Source organism: Petaurus breviceps, unplaced genomic scaffold (genome assembly GCF_028583685.1).
Source record: "Petaurus breviceps papuanus isolate PSGF00001 unplaced genomic scaffold, PetGlider_PUasm1.0 172, whole genome shotgun sequence".
Taxonomy (NCBI): domain Eukaryota; kingdom Metazoa; phylum Chordata; class Mammalia; order Diprotodontia; family Petauridae; genus Petaurus; species Petaurus breviceps.
In genome coordinates, this window is record NW_027185755.1 from 747,405 (window position 1) to 765,537 (window position 18,133).

General features: G+C 37.3%; 1 protein-coding gene across 1 annotated transcript in view; it reads left to right on the top strand.

The window, feature by feature from the left end:
- The window catches only part of LOC138157527 (long-chain-fatty-acid--CoA ligase ACSBG2-like), a 101,734-nt gene that overhangs the window by 45,537 nt on the left and 38,064 nt on the right, over positions 1 to 18,133 (top strand). The gene's annotated exons all lie outside the window — the stretch shown is intronic.

Genomic DNA, 18,133 nt, shown 5'->3' on the forward strand with positions numbered 1-18,133 from the left:
GAAGGAAGGAAGGAAGGAAGGAAGGAAGGAAGGAAGGAAGGAAGGAATAGGGAAGGAAAGAGGGAGGAAGGAAGAAAAAGGGTAGCAGGGAAGGAAGAAGAAAAGGTAGAAGAGAAGGAAGAAGAGGAGGAAGAAAGGAAACATTTATTAAGCTTCTACTATGAAAGTTATATGCAAGTCAATACATGGCATATTTAAAGAAAGTAGATAGAGACTGATATTGGTTAAGAAAGACACAAGAACAAATAAAGAGCTCATAAGTAGCAAAAAAAAGTGTTGTGAAATTAATTAAAGCTATTATTATTGTTGTTTTTAAAGCAATTGGGGTTAAGTAACTTGCCCAAGGTTACATGGCCAGTTTTTTTTGTGTGGGTGTTGAGTATCTGTGGCCAGAACTGATCCTGGGTCCTCCCGACTCCGGGGCCAGTGCTTTTACTCACTGCACCACCTAACTGCCCTGAATTAAAGCTATGAGAGGGAGGGAGGGAGGGAGGGAGAGAGAGAAAATAGTGAAGAAAATGACCAATATTTAAAAACCTGAATAAATCTAAACTACTAACAGTAGATTTACTAACTGAAAAAAAATACTTAAAAATTAATTTATTATCTCTTCCCTCTCTCATTTGGAAAAAAAAATAACATTTAGCCCTTGTAACAAATATACATAGTCAAACAAGACAAATTCCCATGATGATCATATTAAAAAATATATGACCTTTATTCAGAAAAATAAATTGCAGACAATGCATTCCAGTGGGAAAACACATTTAGAAAATGACTGAATCATGTTAAAAAAAAAGGGAAAATGTGCAGATTCAGGTAACAAAAGCTAGAAGAGAGGCCCCCCTGCAACAATTTTAGGATTACTTGATATCCCAGAAAAGTTAGGAAAAAAAATTCTGAACACTATATTCCAGGAACTTAATAAAGAAATTATTCCAAATTAATAAAATCAGACAATACTTCTGGAGATGCTTCCAGTGTGAGAATTCTAGGGTTGGGGTCAGCTTCTAGAGTGAAAAGGCTTCTGTGCCATGGTAGGGGCAGTCCAAAGAATGAGGGAGGCAGCTTGGAGAGGAATGATATCAAAGTTGAAGCTAAAGCACAAAGAATTCAAATATACAAATAAGGACTTTATATTATCACTAAATACTTCTATTCAAACTGAGATTATATCAGTTTTAAATATAATTTAGCATTAAAATTCATAAGAGGGAGGTGGACATGGCATGCAGAGGTGGATGTGGCGGTAAGTTGATCCACCAATTGCAGGGGCCATTCCCAGGCCTATCACTGCAGGACTGGGGATCTCTCAGAGCTTGGTAAGAGACAAATGCAAGGCCCATGGCAGTGGCAGCAGCCACTCTTGGGACTATCAACCCACAGCCTGGAAATTTAAAAAGCACCTACCTGAACTTCCAGGGATCAGGATGGCAGAATGAACCCCAGCTGCTTTAATCCCCCCTCTGACCTGAAAAACACAGAGATTACTGCCCCAGAGCAAAATTCTAAAATAGTGAAGACTTGGGAGTCCTAGAAGAAGGGTATGGCTAATGCCCTGCCTCAAAATGGGTAAAAAAAGATTGCAAAGACAAAGACTCAGAATCCTATTATTGTGAGCCTGAAGAACCAAATTCAGAAGGAGACAGCTTTGACTCTACACCCACAGCTGAAGCCTCAACAGGGAACATGAACTGGTCTCAAGCCTAGAAAGTATTCTTGGAAAAGCTCAAGAAGGACTTTAGGGGCAGCTAGGTGGCACAGTGAATAGAGCAACAGCCCTGGAGTCAGGAGGACCTTAGTTCAAATCTGGCCTCAGACACTGAACAGAAAAACTAGCCATGTGACGTTGGACAAGTCACTTAACCCCAATTGCCCTCCAAAAAAAAACAAGAAAAAAGAAATAAAAGGACTTTAAAAACCAAATTAGTGAGGTAGAAGATAAATTGACCAATTCTTTTAAAATTAAAATTGTGAAAATAGAAAAACACTTCACTGAAGAAAGCAGTTCCTTAAAAAGAAAAATGTGTGAAATGGAAAAAGAGGCTCAAAATCTAACTGGAGAAAATAAGTCCCTAAAAATGAAATCTGAACATATGGAAAAGGAGCTTCAAAAACTGAGGAAAATAATTCGCTAAAAATTAGAATCAACCAAATAGAAGCTAAAGACTCTATGAGGCACCAAGAATCAGTCAAACAAAACCTCAATAATTAAAAATTAGAAAAATAGGTAAAATATCTCAATGAAAAAATAACTGAGCTGGAGAACAGATCCAGGAGAGATAATCTAAGAATTATTGGTCTCCTGGAAAATCATGATGAAAAAAAGAACCAGGACAACATCTTCCAAGAACTCATGAAGGAAAACTGCCCTGAGATCCTAGAACCAGAGGATAAAATGATATTGAAAGAATCCACTGGACACCTCCTGAAAGAGTTCCCAAATTGACAACTCAGTGAAATGTAGCCAAATTCCAGAACTATCAGGTAAAGGAGAAAATACTGCAAGCAGCCAGAAAGAAACAATTCAAATATCATGGAACTACAGTAAGGATTGCACAGGATCTAACAGCTTCTACACTGAAAGATTGGAAGGACTGGAATATGATATTTTGTAAGGCAACAGAGTTTGGGTTACAACCAAGGATCAGCTATCCAGTGAAACTGAGCATAATCTTTCAGGCAAGGAGATAGTCATTCAATAAAGTAAGGAACTTCCAGACCTTCCTGATGAAAAAGCCAAAGCTCAATGAAAAATTCGATCTCGAAATACAAGACTCAAGAGAGACATAGCAGGGAAAACACACACACACACACACACACACACATCTTGTTATTTAATAAGAGCAAACTGTTAACATCCCTATGTGGGAAGCTGATACTTGTTAATATTGAAAATTGTGTATTTATTGTGACATTTAAAAAGGATATACATAAATAGAGGGTGTGGGTATAAATTAAACAAAATGATGATAAAAAACCTTATTATGGGGAGCAAGGTGACCACAACAGGAGAAGAGAAAAGAATGAAGCAGAAAAGGGTAAATTATGCCACATGAAGAGGCATAAAAACATATTATAGTAGAGGGAAAGAAGGGAGGGAGATGAACATTATATGAGCTTCACCCTCATTGGTTCTGGTGTAAGGAGGGAATAACATAATCAGTTAAGTATAGGACTCTATCATGAAGAGACATAAAACTTATCATAATATATTGAAAGATGGGAGGGAGAGGAGCATTGCATGAGATTTATTCTCATCAGTCTTGGTTCAAGGAAGAAATAACATACTACATTAAGTATAAAAATCTATTGTACCCTATAGGCAGTAGTAGGGGGGAAGGACTAAGAAAAGGGGGGCAGTGGTTAGAAAGGAGGGAAGAAGTAGTAAGGGGGAAGGGTAATAAAAGGGAGGGGGGTTGATAAGGAGGGAATACTGAGAGAGGCAGTGGTCAAAAGGAAAACTCTTAAGTAGGGTAACGGAGAAGGGAAAAATAAAAGCATAAACAAGGGAGGGAATAGAATGGAGGGAAAAACACAGATAGTAATCATAACTATGAATGTGAATGGGATAAACTCTCCCACAAAAATGGAGGTGGATAGCAGAATGAATTAAAAACCTTAATCCTACAATATGCTGTTTACAAGAAACACATCTGAAACAGGGGGATACACACAGGGTAAAGGTAAAAGGCTGGAGTAAGATATATTATGTCTCAGCTAAAGTAAAAAAAGCAGGGGTAGCAATCCTTATCTCAGACAAAACAAAAGCAAAAATAGATCTAATTAAAAGAGATAAGGAAGGAAACTATATCTTGCTAAAAATAAAAAAAGAAGCAATATCATTACCAAATATTTATGCACCAAATGGCACAGCATCCAAATTCTTAGAGATGAAGTTAAGGGAGTTAGAGGAAGAAATAGATAGCAAAACTATACTAGAGGGGGAACTCAATCTTCCCATCTCTGAACTTGATAAATCTAACCTCAAAATAAACAAGAAAAAAGTTAAGGAGGTGAATAGAATTTTAGAGAAGATAGATATGGTAGACCTCTGGAGAAAACTGAATGGGGATAAAAAGGAATGTACTTTCTTCTCAGAGGTACATGGCACATACACAAAATTGACCATGTACTAGGGCATAAAAACCTCATAATTCAGTACAGAAAAGGCAGAAATATCAAATGCATCCTCCTCAGATCATGATGCAATAACAATTATATGTGATAAAGGGCCATGGACGGATAGACTAAAAACTAATTGGAAGCTAAATAATTTAATCCTAAAGAATGAGTGGGTCAAACAAGAAATTATAGAAACAATCAGTAACTTCATTCAACAGAATGACAATAGGGCAGCCAGGTAGCACAGCGAGTAAGAGCACCGGCTCCAGTGTTGAGAAGACCTGGAGATCGAATCCTGGGCTCAGATACTTAGCACCCACCCAGAAACACCTGGCCGTGTAACCTTGAGCAAGTTACTTAACCCCAATTGCTTAGGGGCGGCCAGGTGGCTCAGTGAGTAAGAGCACCAGCTCCAGTGTCGGGATGACCTGGAATCAAATCCGGGCTCAGATACTCAGCACCACACCCAGAAATAACTGGCTGTGTAACCTTGAGCAAGTTACTTAACCCCAATTGCTTTATAAAAAAAAAAGAGAGAGAGAATGACAATAATGAGACAACATAATGAAACCTGAGGGATGCAGCAAAAGCAGTTCTTAGGGGAAATTTTATATCTCTGAATGCATACATAAATAGAGAAAATGGAGGTCAATAAATTAGGCATGCAACTAAATTTAATTTAAATACTAAATTAAATTAATTTAGTATTTAATCCCCAATTAAATACTAAGTTAGAAATAATAAAACCAAAGGAAAGATTAATAAAATTGAATTTAAGAAAACTATTGAATTAATAAATAAAACTTAAGAGCTGGTTTTATGAAAAAAATAATAAAATTGATAGACCTTTAGTCAATATGATAAAAAAAGAAAGAAAACCAAATTACAAGTATCAAAAATGAAAAGGCAGAATCTACTTCCAATGAAGAGGAAATTAAAATAATAATTAGGAATTGTTTTGCTCAATTGTATGCACATAAATTTGACAATCTTAGTGAAATGGATAAATACTTACAAAAATATAAATTGCCCAGATTAACTGAAGAGGAAGCAAACTACTTAAATAACCCCATCTCAGAAAAAGAAATCAAACAAGTCATCAATGAATTCCCAGAGAAAAAAATCTCCAGGGCCACACAGATTTACTAGCAAATTTTATCAAACATTTAAAGAACAATTGATTCCAATACTTTACAAACTATTTGGGAAAATTGGAGAAGAAGGAGTCCTACCAAATACCTTTGATGACACAAATATGGCATACCTAAATCAGGAAGAGACAAAATGGAGAAAGAAAATTATAAACCAATTTCCCTCATGAATACAGATGCAAAAAATTTAAACAAAATATTAACAAAAAGACTACAGCAACTTATCATGAGAATAATACACTTTGATCAGGTAGGATTTATTCCAGGAATGCAAGTGTGGTTCAGTATTAGAAAAACTATTAGTATAATTGATCACATCAACAACAAAACTAGCAGAAACCATATGATTATCTCAATAGATGCAGAAAAGGCTTTTGACAAAATATAATACCAAGTCCTATTAAAACACTAGAAAGTATAGGAATAAATGGAGTCTTCCTTAAAATAATAAGTAAATTATTTTACTTATTGTAATGATGGCTAAAGCTATCAGCAAATATTATAATATAATGGGGATAAGCTAGAAGCATTTCCAATAAGATCAGGGGTGAAACAAGGATGTCCACTATCACCCCTCTTATTCAATCTGGTACTAGAAATATTAGCAGTAGCAATGAAAGAAGAAAAAGAAATTGAAGGAATCAAACTAGGCAAAGATGAGACTAAGCTATCACTCTTTGCAGATGATATGATGATATATAGAGAATCAAGTAAAAAACTACTTGAGATAATAAATAAATTTGGCAAAGTTGCAGGATATAAAGCAAACCTACATAAGTCCTTGGCATTCCTATATATCTCTAATGAAATCCAACAGCAAGAGATAGGAAGAGAAATTCCATTTAAAGTTACTGTAGACATTATAAAATATTTGGGAATCTACCTGCCAAAACAAACCAAGGACCTATATGAACACAATTACAAAACACTTTCCACACAAATAAAGTCAGATCTAACTAATTGGAAAAACATTAGTTGCTTATGGCTGGGTTGAGCTAATACAATAAAAATGACAATTTTGCCTAAATTAAATTACATATTTAGTGCCATACCAATCAATCTACCAAAAAATTACTTTATAGAGCTAGAAAAAAATAGTAGCAAAATTCATTTGGAAGAACAAAAGGTCCAGAATATCAAAGGAATTAATGAAAAAAAAATGCTAGGGAAAGTGGCCTAGTCATACCAAATTTTAATCTGTATTATAAAGCAGTAATAATCAAAACTACTTGGTACTAGCTGAGGAATAGAGTAGTGGATCGAGGGTATAGATTGGATACAAGAGACTCAGAAGCCAATGACTATAGTAATCTATTGTTTGATAAACCCAAAGACCCCAGTTTTTGTGATAAGAACTCATTATTTAACAAAAACTGCTGGGAAAACTGGAACACAGTATGGCAGAAACTGGACATAGACCAATATCTAACACCAAATACCAAAATGAAGTCGAAATGGGTGCATGATCTAGGTATAAAGGCTGACACTGTAAGCAATCTGGGAGAGCAAGGAATAGTCTACCTGTCATATCTATGGAGAGGGGAAGATTTCATGATGAAACAAGAGTTAGAGAGCATTATAAAATGCAAAATGGATAATTTTGATTACATTAAATTGAAAATTTTCTGTACAAATAAAGCCAATGTAACCAAGATTAAGAGGGAAGAGGAAAATTGGGAAAGAATTTTTACAACTAGTGTCTCTGATAAAGGCCTCATTTCTAAAATATACAAAGAATTGAGTCAAATCTATAAGAATATAAGTCATTCCCCAACTGATAAATGATCAAAGGACACGAACAAGCAGTTCTCAGAAGATGAAATTAAAGATATCTACAAGCATATGAAAAAATGCTTTAAAGCACTATTGATGAGAAAAAATGCAAGTCATAACAACTTAGAGTTACCATGTCTCACCAGTCAGATTGGCTAAGATGGCAAAACAGGAAAATGATAAATGCTGGAGAGAATGTGGAAAAATTGGAACACTAATGGATTGTTGGAGTTGTGAACTGATCCAACCATTCTGGAGAACAATCTGGAACTATGCCCAAAGGCTATAAATAAGTGGATACTCTTTGGCCCAGCCATACCACTTCTAGGGTTGTATCCCAAAGAAATCAGAAAAGTGGGAGGAGGACCTTTATGTACAAACATATTTAAGGCAGCAATTTTGTGGTGGCAAAGAATTGGAAATCAAGGGAATGCCCATCAATTGGGGAATGGCTAAACAAGTTGTGGTACATGAATGTAATGGTAATACTATTGTGCTATAAGAAATGAGGAGCAGATGGACTTCATAATAACCTGGAGAGACTTATATAAATTGATGCTAAGTGAGGAGAGCAGAACCAGGAGAAATCTGGTTACAATTACAGACACAACATATGCATGATGACTTACTTTGATAGACTGGCCTCTTATCAGCAATATAAGGTTATAAGACAACTCTAAAAGACTTATAATTGAAAGAGATACCCACATCCAGAGAAAGAGATACAGAGTCTGAATGCAGATTGAAACAAAATACTTGATCTCTTTCTTTTTCTTGTTTTGTTTTGTTTCCTCTTTCCCATGATTGAATGATGATCATTCCATCAGTTATAATCCTTCTTTACAACCTGATTAATGATTAATGTGAAGGTATTTGTAAATCCTATATTTGATTGAATGCCTCTATGGTGGGGGGTAGGAGAAGGAAGGGGAGAAAATTTGAAACTCAAGGGACTGTGGAACTGAATGTTGTAAACTAAAAGTAATTTTAAAAATTAATTAAAATAAAAAAATAAATAAAATTCATAAGAAAAAAATCTTGGGGGGGGGGCAGAGCCAAGATGACAGAGTAAAAGCAGGAATTTGCTTGAGCTCCTGCTCCAACTACCTCTAAAAAAATGAGTCTAAAAAAATTTTAGAGCTACAGAACCCACAAAGTGACAGAGAGAAACAAATCTCCTGCTGAAGGCAGCCTGGCAGGCTGATGGGAAGGGTCTATTTCCTGTCTATTGCACTGGGCTGGGAGTGGAGATCAGTCCTGAGTGAACCATGCTGGCCCAGTCCAGTGGCACAGACTGCCTAGAACACACCTTAGGAGAGTAAATCATGGGCAGCTGTGGAGGTTTCTCAACCCATAAACACCAAAGAGAAAGTAAAAGGTCAGTAGAGAACACTGTAGGAACTGGGTGAGAGAAGAGTATGGTCTGGTCCCTGGCCCTGGGGTGACAGAGGTGGCAGCTGCACTGGGGGCTGCAACTGCTGCCACAGCTATTGCTTTGGGACCTCTTGGCCTACAATAGGGGGACCAACCAATCATTCAGAAGGTAATCGCTCTTGTTTTGACCTACTTGGATCTGGGTTGCATTGTTGGGTGGTAGCCCTGGGGTGAGGAATGCTAGCATGCCAGAGCTTGTGGTGGCTGTAGAGAGGGTGCTCTCATAGCTTTGACAATAGCTCTGACAACAGCTGAACAAAACCCCAGAAATTTGGGACACAGCTCTCTCTACTCTGGAAGCAGAGTTCTACCACGACAAAGAGCTCAAAATTCAAGTAACTGGCTGGCAAGATGAGCAAATAGAGGAAGTGCAATTAGGCCATAGAATCTTTTTTGGGGAACAAAGAAGATTGAAACATGGAACCAGAAGAAAACAAAGTCAAAACTCCTGCATCAAAAGCCGCCAAGAAAAATATGAATTGGTTGCAGGCCATGGAGGAGCTCAAGAAGGATTCTGAAAATCAAGTAAGAGAAGTGGGGGAAAAATTGGGGAGAGAAATGAGAATGATGCAAGAATATCATGAAAAACGAGTCAACAGCCTGCTAAAGGAGGCCCCCCCCCAAATACTGAAGAACAAAACACCTTAAAAAATAGACTAACTCAAATGGCAAAAGAGGCCCAAAAAGCCAATGAAGAAAAGAATGCTTTAAAAAGCCAAATTGCCCAGATGGAAAAGGAATTTCAAAAACTCACTGAAGAGAATAATTTCTTCAAAATTAGATTGGAGCAAATGGAAGCTAATGACTTTATAAGAAATAAAGATACTATAAAACAGATCCAAACAAATGAAAAAATAGAAGGCAATGTGAAATATCTCATTGGAAAAACCACTAACCTGGAAAATAGATCCAGGAGAGATAATTTTAAAATTATTGGGGGGGGTGGAGTCAAGATGGCAGAATAGAAGCAGGACCTCCCCACGGCTCCAGCTTCCACCTTCCCCAATCCATGTAAAAAGGGAACTCTGAACAAACTTTGGAGCTGCAGAACCCACAAAATGACACAGAGAAGCTAACCTCCTTCTGAGGACAGCCTGGCTGGCTGGCAGGAATCGGCCAGCACAGTCCTCTGGGAGCCAAGCCCAGCCCCACACCCAGGCTTTAGCCCCAGGGTGGGCCTGACCAGCCACTGGCCACAGTGACTCCAGATCAGCAGCAACTGTGGCTGTTTCCAGATTTATCAATACATAGATGTGAAGGACAAAGTGAGAGGTCAGTGCAGTCTGGATTTTGGGACCCAGTAAATGGGAGTGTGTGGCTTTTGCCCCCAGGGTGAGAAGCTGCTGAAACACCAGCACAGCCAGCCAGCGCCACGTGGCAGCTTCAGCTCCAGGCCTGCAGAGCATAAGGGGACCAAGCACCAGTCTGAGGGGTAATCGCTCTTGCTTTAACCTGCTTGGATCTGGATTGCAGTCTAGGGTGGAGGTCCTGGGGTGTGTCCAGCTTGCCAGAGCATGTTGAGGCCTCAGATAAAGCACCCATCTAATACCCCTGGCAGCTGAGAAAACCCCAGCGTTGGGACGAAAGCTCCCCTGTCTGGTGGCAGAGTCCTACTGCGGCAAAAAGCCCAGGGGTCAAGTGACTGAGAGGTGACATGACCAGGCAAAGGAAACAAAGCAGACAGAAGATTCCAACATTAGACTCGTATTTTGGGGACAAAAAGGAGCAAAGCATGGAACAGGAGGAAGACAGTGAAGTCAGAACTCCTGCACCAAAAGCTTCAAAGGAAAATACAAGCTGGTTACAGGCCATAGAGAATCTTAAGAAACAGATAAGAGAAGTGGAGGAAAAATTGGGAAGAGAAATGAGAATGATGCAAGAAAATTACAAAATGAGAGTCAATAGCCTGACTGAGGAAAATCACACCTTAAAAACAGACTAACTCAAATGGCAAAAGAAGCTCAAAAAGGCAATGAGGAGAAGAATGCCTTAAAAAGCCAAATTTGCCAGATGGAAAAAGAATCTCAAAAGCTCAAGGAGGAGAATCATTGCTTCAGAATTAGATTGGAGCAAATGGAAGCTAATGACTTTATGAGAAATCAAGATGCTGTTAAACAGATCCAAACAAATGAAAGAATAGAAGGCAATGTGAAATATCTCATGGGAAAAACCACCAGCCTGGAAAATAGATCCAGGAGAGAGAATTTAAAAATTATTGGACTACCTGAAAGCCATGATCAAAGTAAGAACCTAGAAATCATCCTCCAGGAAGGATTCAAAGAAAACTGCCCTGATGTTTTAGTACCAGAGGGCAAAATAGAGGTTGAAAGAATCCACCGATCACCTCCTGAAAAAGATCCCAAAAAGAAAACTCCTAGGAATATTATAGCCAGGTTCAAGAATTCCCAGATTAAGGAGAGAATATTACAAGCAGCCAGGAAGAAACAATTTGAATATTGTGGAAACTACACTGAGGGATCGAAGGGCTTGGAATATGATATTCCGGAGGTCAAAGGAGCTGGGATTAACACCAAGAGTCACCTACCCAGCAAAACTGAGTATCATGTTTCAGGGGAAAATATGGTCATTCAGTGGAATAGAGGACTTTCAAGCATTCTTGTTGAAAAAACCAGAGTTGAATAGAAAATTTGACATTCAGATACAAGAAGCAAGAGAAGCATGAGAAGGTAAACAGGAAAAAGAGATCATAAGGAAGTTATCAAAGTTGAACTATTAATATTCCTACATGGAAAATCAATAATTGTAACTTATGAAACTTTTCTTAGTAGTTGAAGGGAATATAAATATACACACACACATATGAGGGTATATAGGCATATGAATACATATGTAAATGTGTGTATATATGTTTACAGGTATACATAGATAGAGGGCACAGGACCAATTTAACAGGAAGGGATGATACTTAAAAGTTGAAACTAAGAGGTGAGAGAGGAATATAATGAGAGGAGATGGGGAGATACAGATTGGGGTAAACTATCTCATACAGAAGAGTCAAGGGAAAATGGTTTCAATGGAGGGGAAGAGTAGAAAGGCAAAAGGGGATGGGTCAACCTTTTTCCCATTGAATCTGGCTTGAGGAGGGAGTGAAATACACACTAAATAGGGTATCTCACCCTCCAGGAGAATAGGGGGGAAGGGGATGAGAGGGGGAATGATGGAAGGGAGGGCAGGCTGCAGGGGGAGGGAAGTTGGAAGCACCCACTTTTGAAAAGGGACGGGATCAAAGTAGAAAATAAACAAGTGGGAGGTGGAATAGGAGGGAGGGAAATATAGTCAGTCTTTTACAATATATCTACTATGTTATTGTTTTGCATTAGCCGCACATGTACAACCTATACTGAACTGCTTATCTTCCCATTAAGGATGGGTGACAAGAAAGGAAGGGAATGAATCTGGAATTCAAAGTTTTAAAATCAAATATTCAAATATATATATGTATATATATGTGTGTGTGTGTGTATATGTATATATATATATATATACACTATTATTAATACCATCTTACATGTAATTGGGAAATAAGATATACAGGCACTGAGGCATAGAGATCCACTGGAAAAGTTGAAAGGGGTATGGGAGAAAATATAGGAGAGAGCGGATTGGAGGAGGGGATATCCTGTGGGCCTGCTATTTTGTGGCAGTGGGTCAGGGAAAAACGGGGAGAAAATTTGTAACTGAAAATCTGGCGGAAATGAATGATGTAAATCTGAAGTTAATAAAGCATTAAAAAAAATTTTAAAAAAGGGAATGGGTAAACCTTATTCCTGTTGAATTTGGCTTGAGGGGGGAATGAAATACACACTAAGTAAGGTACTTCTTCCTATATGAGAGTAGGGGGAAGGGGAAGAGAGGGCAGGCTAGGGGGGAGAGAAGTTGGAAGCACCCACCTTTGAAAAGGTATGGGATCAAAGTATAGAATAGAACAAGTGGGAGGTGGGATAGGAGGGAGGGAAATATAGTCAGTGTTTTACAATATATCTACTATGTTATTGTTTTGCATTAGCCAAACATGTACAACCTATACTGAACTGCTTTTCTTCCCAGTAAGGGTGGGTGACAAGGGAGGAGGGGAATGAATCTGGAATTCAAAGTTTTAAAGTCAAATGTTTAAATATATATACTATTATTAATACTATTTTACATGTAATTGGGAAATAAGATATACAGGCACTGGGGCATAGAGATCCACTGGAAAAGTCAAAAGGGGTATTGGGAGAAAATATGGGAGAGAGCAGATTGGAGGAGGGGATATCCTGTGGGACTGCTATTTTGGGGCGGTGGTGAGGGGAAAAAATAGGGAGAAAATTTGTAACTCAAAATCTGGCGGAAATGAATGATGTAAATCAGAAGTTAATGAAGCATTTGAAAAAAAAATTATTGGACTACCTGAAATCCATGATTAAAAAAGAAAGAGCCTAGATATCGTTCTTCAAGAAATTCTCAGGAAAATACGCCGATATTCTAGAAACAGAGGGCAAAATAGAAATTGAAAGAATTCACCATTCGCATCTTGAAAAAGATCTCAGAAGGAAAACTCCTAGGAATATTATAGCCAAATTCCAGAGTTTCCAGGTCAAGGAGAAAATATGACAAGCAGTCATAAAGAAATAGTTTTGGGGCGGCCAGGTAGCACAGCGAGTAAGAGCACCGGCTCCAGTGTTGAGAAGACCTGGAGATCGAATCCCGGGCTCAGACACTTAGCACCCACCCAGAAACACCTGGCCGTGTAACCTTGAGCAAGTTACTTAACCCTGATTGCTTAAAAAAAAAAAAAAGAAATAGTTTGAGTATTGTGGAAACACAATCAGGATAATACAAGAACTAGCAGCTTCAACATCAAGGGATCAAAGGGCTTGGAATATGATATTGCAGAGGTCAGAGGAGCTAGGATTAAAGCCAAGAATCAACTACCCAGCAAAACTGAGTATAATACTTCAGGGTAAAATATGGATATTCAACAACATAGAGGACTTTCAAGCATTCTTGATGAAAAAAAACAAGCTGAACAGAAAACTTTACTTTCAAATACAAGAAGTACTTTAATATTAAAGATGAACTATTTACATCCCTACATGGAAAAATAATAATTGTAACTCCTGAGACTTTTCTCAGAATGAGGATAGTTGAAGGGAATATATATATATATATATATATATATATATATATATATATATATGTATATATGTATGTAGGTATATGAGGGTGTATGCATATAAATATATATGTATTTGTGTATATGTGTGTACAAGTATACATAGAGGGCACAGGATGAGTTGAATAGGAAGGGAAGATATCTAAGAAATAAAATTAAGAGGTGAGAGAAATATATTGGATGAAGGAGAAAAGGAGAGATAGATTAGGGTAAATTATCTCATAAAAAAGAGTTAAGAGAAAACTGTTACAATGGAGGGGGAGAGCAGGAAAGTGAAAAAGAATGATTCAACCTTATGAATTTGGCTTAAGGAGGAAATAACATACACACTCATTTGGGTATCTTACCCTACAGGAAGGTAGGGGGGAAGGGGATAAGAAGGGGGATGACAGAATGGAGGCCAGATTGGGGGAGAGGACAGTTAGAAGGAAACACTTTTGAAAAGGGACAGGGTCAAATGAGAAAACAGAATAAGTTGGCGGGGGGGTGGGATAGGATGGAGGGAAATACAGTTAGTCTTTCATAATATAACTACTATGGAAACATTTTGTGTAACTACACATGTACAGCCTATATTGAATTGCTTGTCTTCCTCCTGGAAGTAGGTGAGGAGGGAAGAAGGGAAAGAACCTGGAAATCAAAGTTTTAAAAACAAATGTTAAAAAAATTGTTTTTAATCTATAAGAATACAAGTCATTCCCCAATTGATAAATGGTCAAAGGATATGAACAGGGAGTTTTCAGAGGATGAAATTAAAGATCTCTATAAGCATATGAAAAAATGCTCTAAATCACTATTGATTAGAGAAATGCAAATCAAAACAACTCTGAGGTACCACATCTCACCAGTCTGATTGGCTAAGATAACAAAACAGGAAAATGACAAATGCTGGAGAGCATGTGGACAAATTGGAACACTAATGCATTGCTGGTGGAGTTGTGAACTGATCCAACCATTCTGGAGAGCAATCTGGAATTAAAGGGCTATAAATTATTTCATACCCGTTGACCCAGCAATACCACTTCTAGGGTAGTATCCCATAGAGATCATAGAAATGGGAGGAAGACCCATATGTACAAAAATATTTATAGCAGCTCTTTTTGTAGTGGCAAAGAATTGGAAATTAAGGGGGTGCCCATCAATTGGGGAATGGCTGAACAAGTTGTGGTATATGTATGTAATAGAATACTATTGTGCTATAAGAAACGAGGAGCAGATGGACTTCATATTTACCTGGAGAAGCTTATACAAACTGATGCTGAGTGACAAGAGTAGAACCAGGAGAAATTTGTACACAATTACAGACACAACGTATATGTGACAACCAACTTTGATAGATTGGCCTCTTCTCAGCAATGCAGGGTTATAAGTCAACCCCAAGATGTCTACACCCAGAGAAAGAACTGAGTTTGAATCCAGATTGAAGCAAACTACCTGCTCTTTTTCTTTTTTTTTTTTGCTTGGTTTTGTTTCCTTTCCCATTGTTCATTCCATCTGACACAGTCCTTCTTTATAACCTGACTAATGTCTAATGTGAAAGTATTTGCAGATCCTATACTTGATTGTATGCCTCCATGGCGGGGGGAGGGAGGGAGAGAAAATCTGAAACTCAAGGAATTGTGGAACTGAATCTTGTAAACTAAAAGTAAACAAACAAGTTAATAAAGACCAAAAAATTTTTAAAAATTGTTTTTTACATGCAACTGGGAAATAAGATATACAGGCACTGGGATATAGAAATCCATCTTGTCCAACTAGAAAGTTGGGGGGAGCCCTGGAGTCAGGAGTACCTGAGTTCAAATCCAGCCTCAGACACTTGACACACTTACTAGCCATGTGACTTTGGGCAAGTCACTTAACCCCAATTGCCCTCCAAAAAGCAAAAAAAAAAAAAGAAAGTTGGGGGGAGATGGGGGAGGATGTAAGAGAGAATAGGTTGGAGGAAGTGGTATTCAGTATGCTTGCTATCTTGGGGTGGGAGTAGGGAAGAGATGGGGAGAAAATTTGTAACTCATAATCTTGTGGAAATGAATGTTAAAAACTAAAAATAAATAAATTTTAAAAAATCTCACAGAGTTGTAAGAAAAAATAGCTAAATAGGAAGCCATATGAATTGATGAAGACTGGAGTAAACAGAAGCAGGAAAACAATATGCACAATGAATAAAATAGGGGTGTGGAGGCCTTCCTTCTAGGTCCTCGGGTATAGCCTTTTGACTTAGTCCAAGTATTACAGAACAAATCCTTTTATTAAGGGGATTTGTTCTGTGAAGTTTGAATTCAGTCAAAGGGCCACACTTGAGGGCCTAAAGGGCCACATGTGGTATTCAGGCCACAGGTTCCCACTAAAACAATATAAATAGAACAAAATAAAAATTACTGCTATATAATTATAACGATCAACCTCAGACCCAGAGGAGAAAATGTAGAGGATGGGGGGTGCATATGAATGAGACATTTTCTTATACAAAGAATTGGGGGGAAAAAGGCTTATATATTACAATGTAAATCTCTGTTTTGTATTTCTTGTTTTTATAAAAGTACATATTAATTTAAACATAGTTCGAAATTTCCAGTTTGTGATCCTTTCTGAATTTGTTTTCTTCTATGTATTTTAAAAATGTTTCATTGACGCTGTTCCTTTAAAAAAAATGTGTATGTCTATCACTACCCACCCTCCACCTTCATAGCTGTCCTTAGCTCTCCTCTGACTTCAAGTTGACAAGCAAAACATATGCCCACATTGATAGTGTCTGAAAATGAATGTTTCTATCTATACTTCTAGGCTATCACTTCCCTGCCAAGAAGTGGGAAGTTAGCTCTATTATAAACATGAAATTAGACATTTATTTCAAAGTTACAAAATTTGAAGGTAACTCAAATTATCTTCTTCACCTCAAGTTACCTTGCAAAGTGAGGGGAAAAAATGACGTGTTCCACGTCTGGAGTCACGATTGGCCATTGCTTTGATCGTAATTCTTAAGTCTTTCAGAATTGTTTTCCTTTACAATGTTGTATCCATTGTATAAATTGTTCTATTTCTAGTCACTTCACTCTGTAGCACTTTATACCAGGACTTCCAGATTCCTTTGAAAACAAGAAGTTTTCAAAAACTAGACAAATCTATCGAAAATCATATGAAAAAAATTATCCAAATCACTAATAAGAGAAAGGCAAATTAAAACAACTCTGAAGTTGTTTTGACTAAGATCCATCAGATTAAAACATAGTTGTTTTTTTAAAATTTCTTGTTCATATGTTTCAACCTACAGTTTGGATTTCCACTAGATCATTGAAAAAAGATAATTTTGTTTCTCCTTAATCCTGTATCCCTCTTTCACTAGAGGTTATTCTCAGTTTTGTCTTCTCCAACACTCCACACCACCCTATGTGACCTTAGGACACTGACCCAAGCTTTAATGACAAAATATGGGCTATTCTTTATGAACTCCATCTTTTCCTCTTCTCGACATCTTTTTTGTCTATTATTTTATTTTTCTCAATTACATGTAAAAAAATCTTAACATTCATTTTAAAAACTTTGAGTTCCAAATTCTTTCTCTCTTTTCCCTCACCCTTCCTTTAGAAAGCAAGCAATTGGATATAGATTATACTTGTGCAGTCTATTCAAAATTTATTTCAGTATTAGCCTTGTTGCAAAAGAAAACACAGACAAAAAAAAAAGAAAATTTAAAAAAATGTGCCCCTATTTGCATGAAGACTTCACCAATTCTTTCTCTGGAGGTGGATAGCATTTTTAATCATAAGTTCTTTGGAACTGTCATGTATCTTTGTATTGCTGAGAATAGCTAAATCAATCATGATTTCCGGGATCTGCTCACTTCAGTTTGCATCAATTCATGTTAGTCTTCCCAGGATTTTATGAAAGCATCAATTTCCAATTCTTTGACACCACAAAAAGAGCTGTTATATAAATATTTTTTGTAGATATAGGCCCTTTTCCTTTTTTTCTTTGATCTCTTTGGGATATAGACCTGGTAGTGGTATTGCTGAGTCAAAAGGTATGCACAGTTTAGCACCCCTTTGGCCATAGTTCCAAATTGCTTTCCAGAATGGTTGGATCAGTTTACAACTCCACCAACAATGCATTAGTGTTCCAATTTTCCCATATCCCCTCCAACATTTATCATTTTCCTTGTCTTCTTAGCTAATAAGACAGGTATGAGTAGGTACCTCAGAGTTGTTTTACATTGCATTTCTCTAATCAATAGTGATTTAGAACAATTTTTTCCATATAATGGATAGCTTTCATTCTAATCTTGACAGCACTGGTTCTGTTTGTACAAAATCTTTTCACCTTATCAATTGGGGGATGACTTATATTCTTATAAATTTAACTCAGTTCTCTATATATTTGAGACATGACTGTCCTTTTTATTTTTTCAATTACATGTAAACATTTTAACATAAAAAACCCATTGAGTTCCAAAGACTCTCTCCCCACCTTTGTTCCC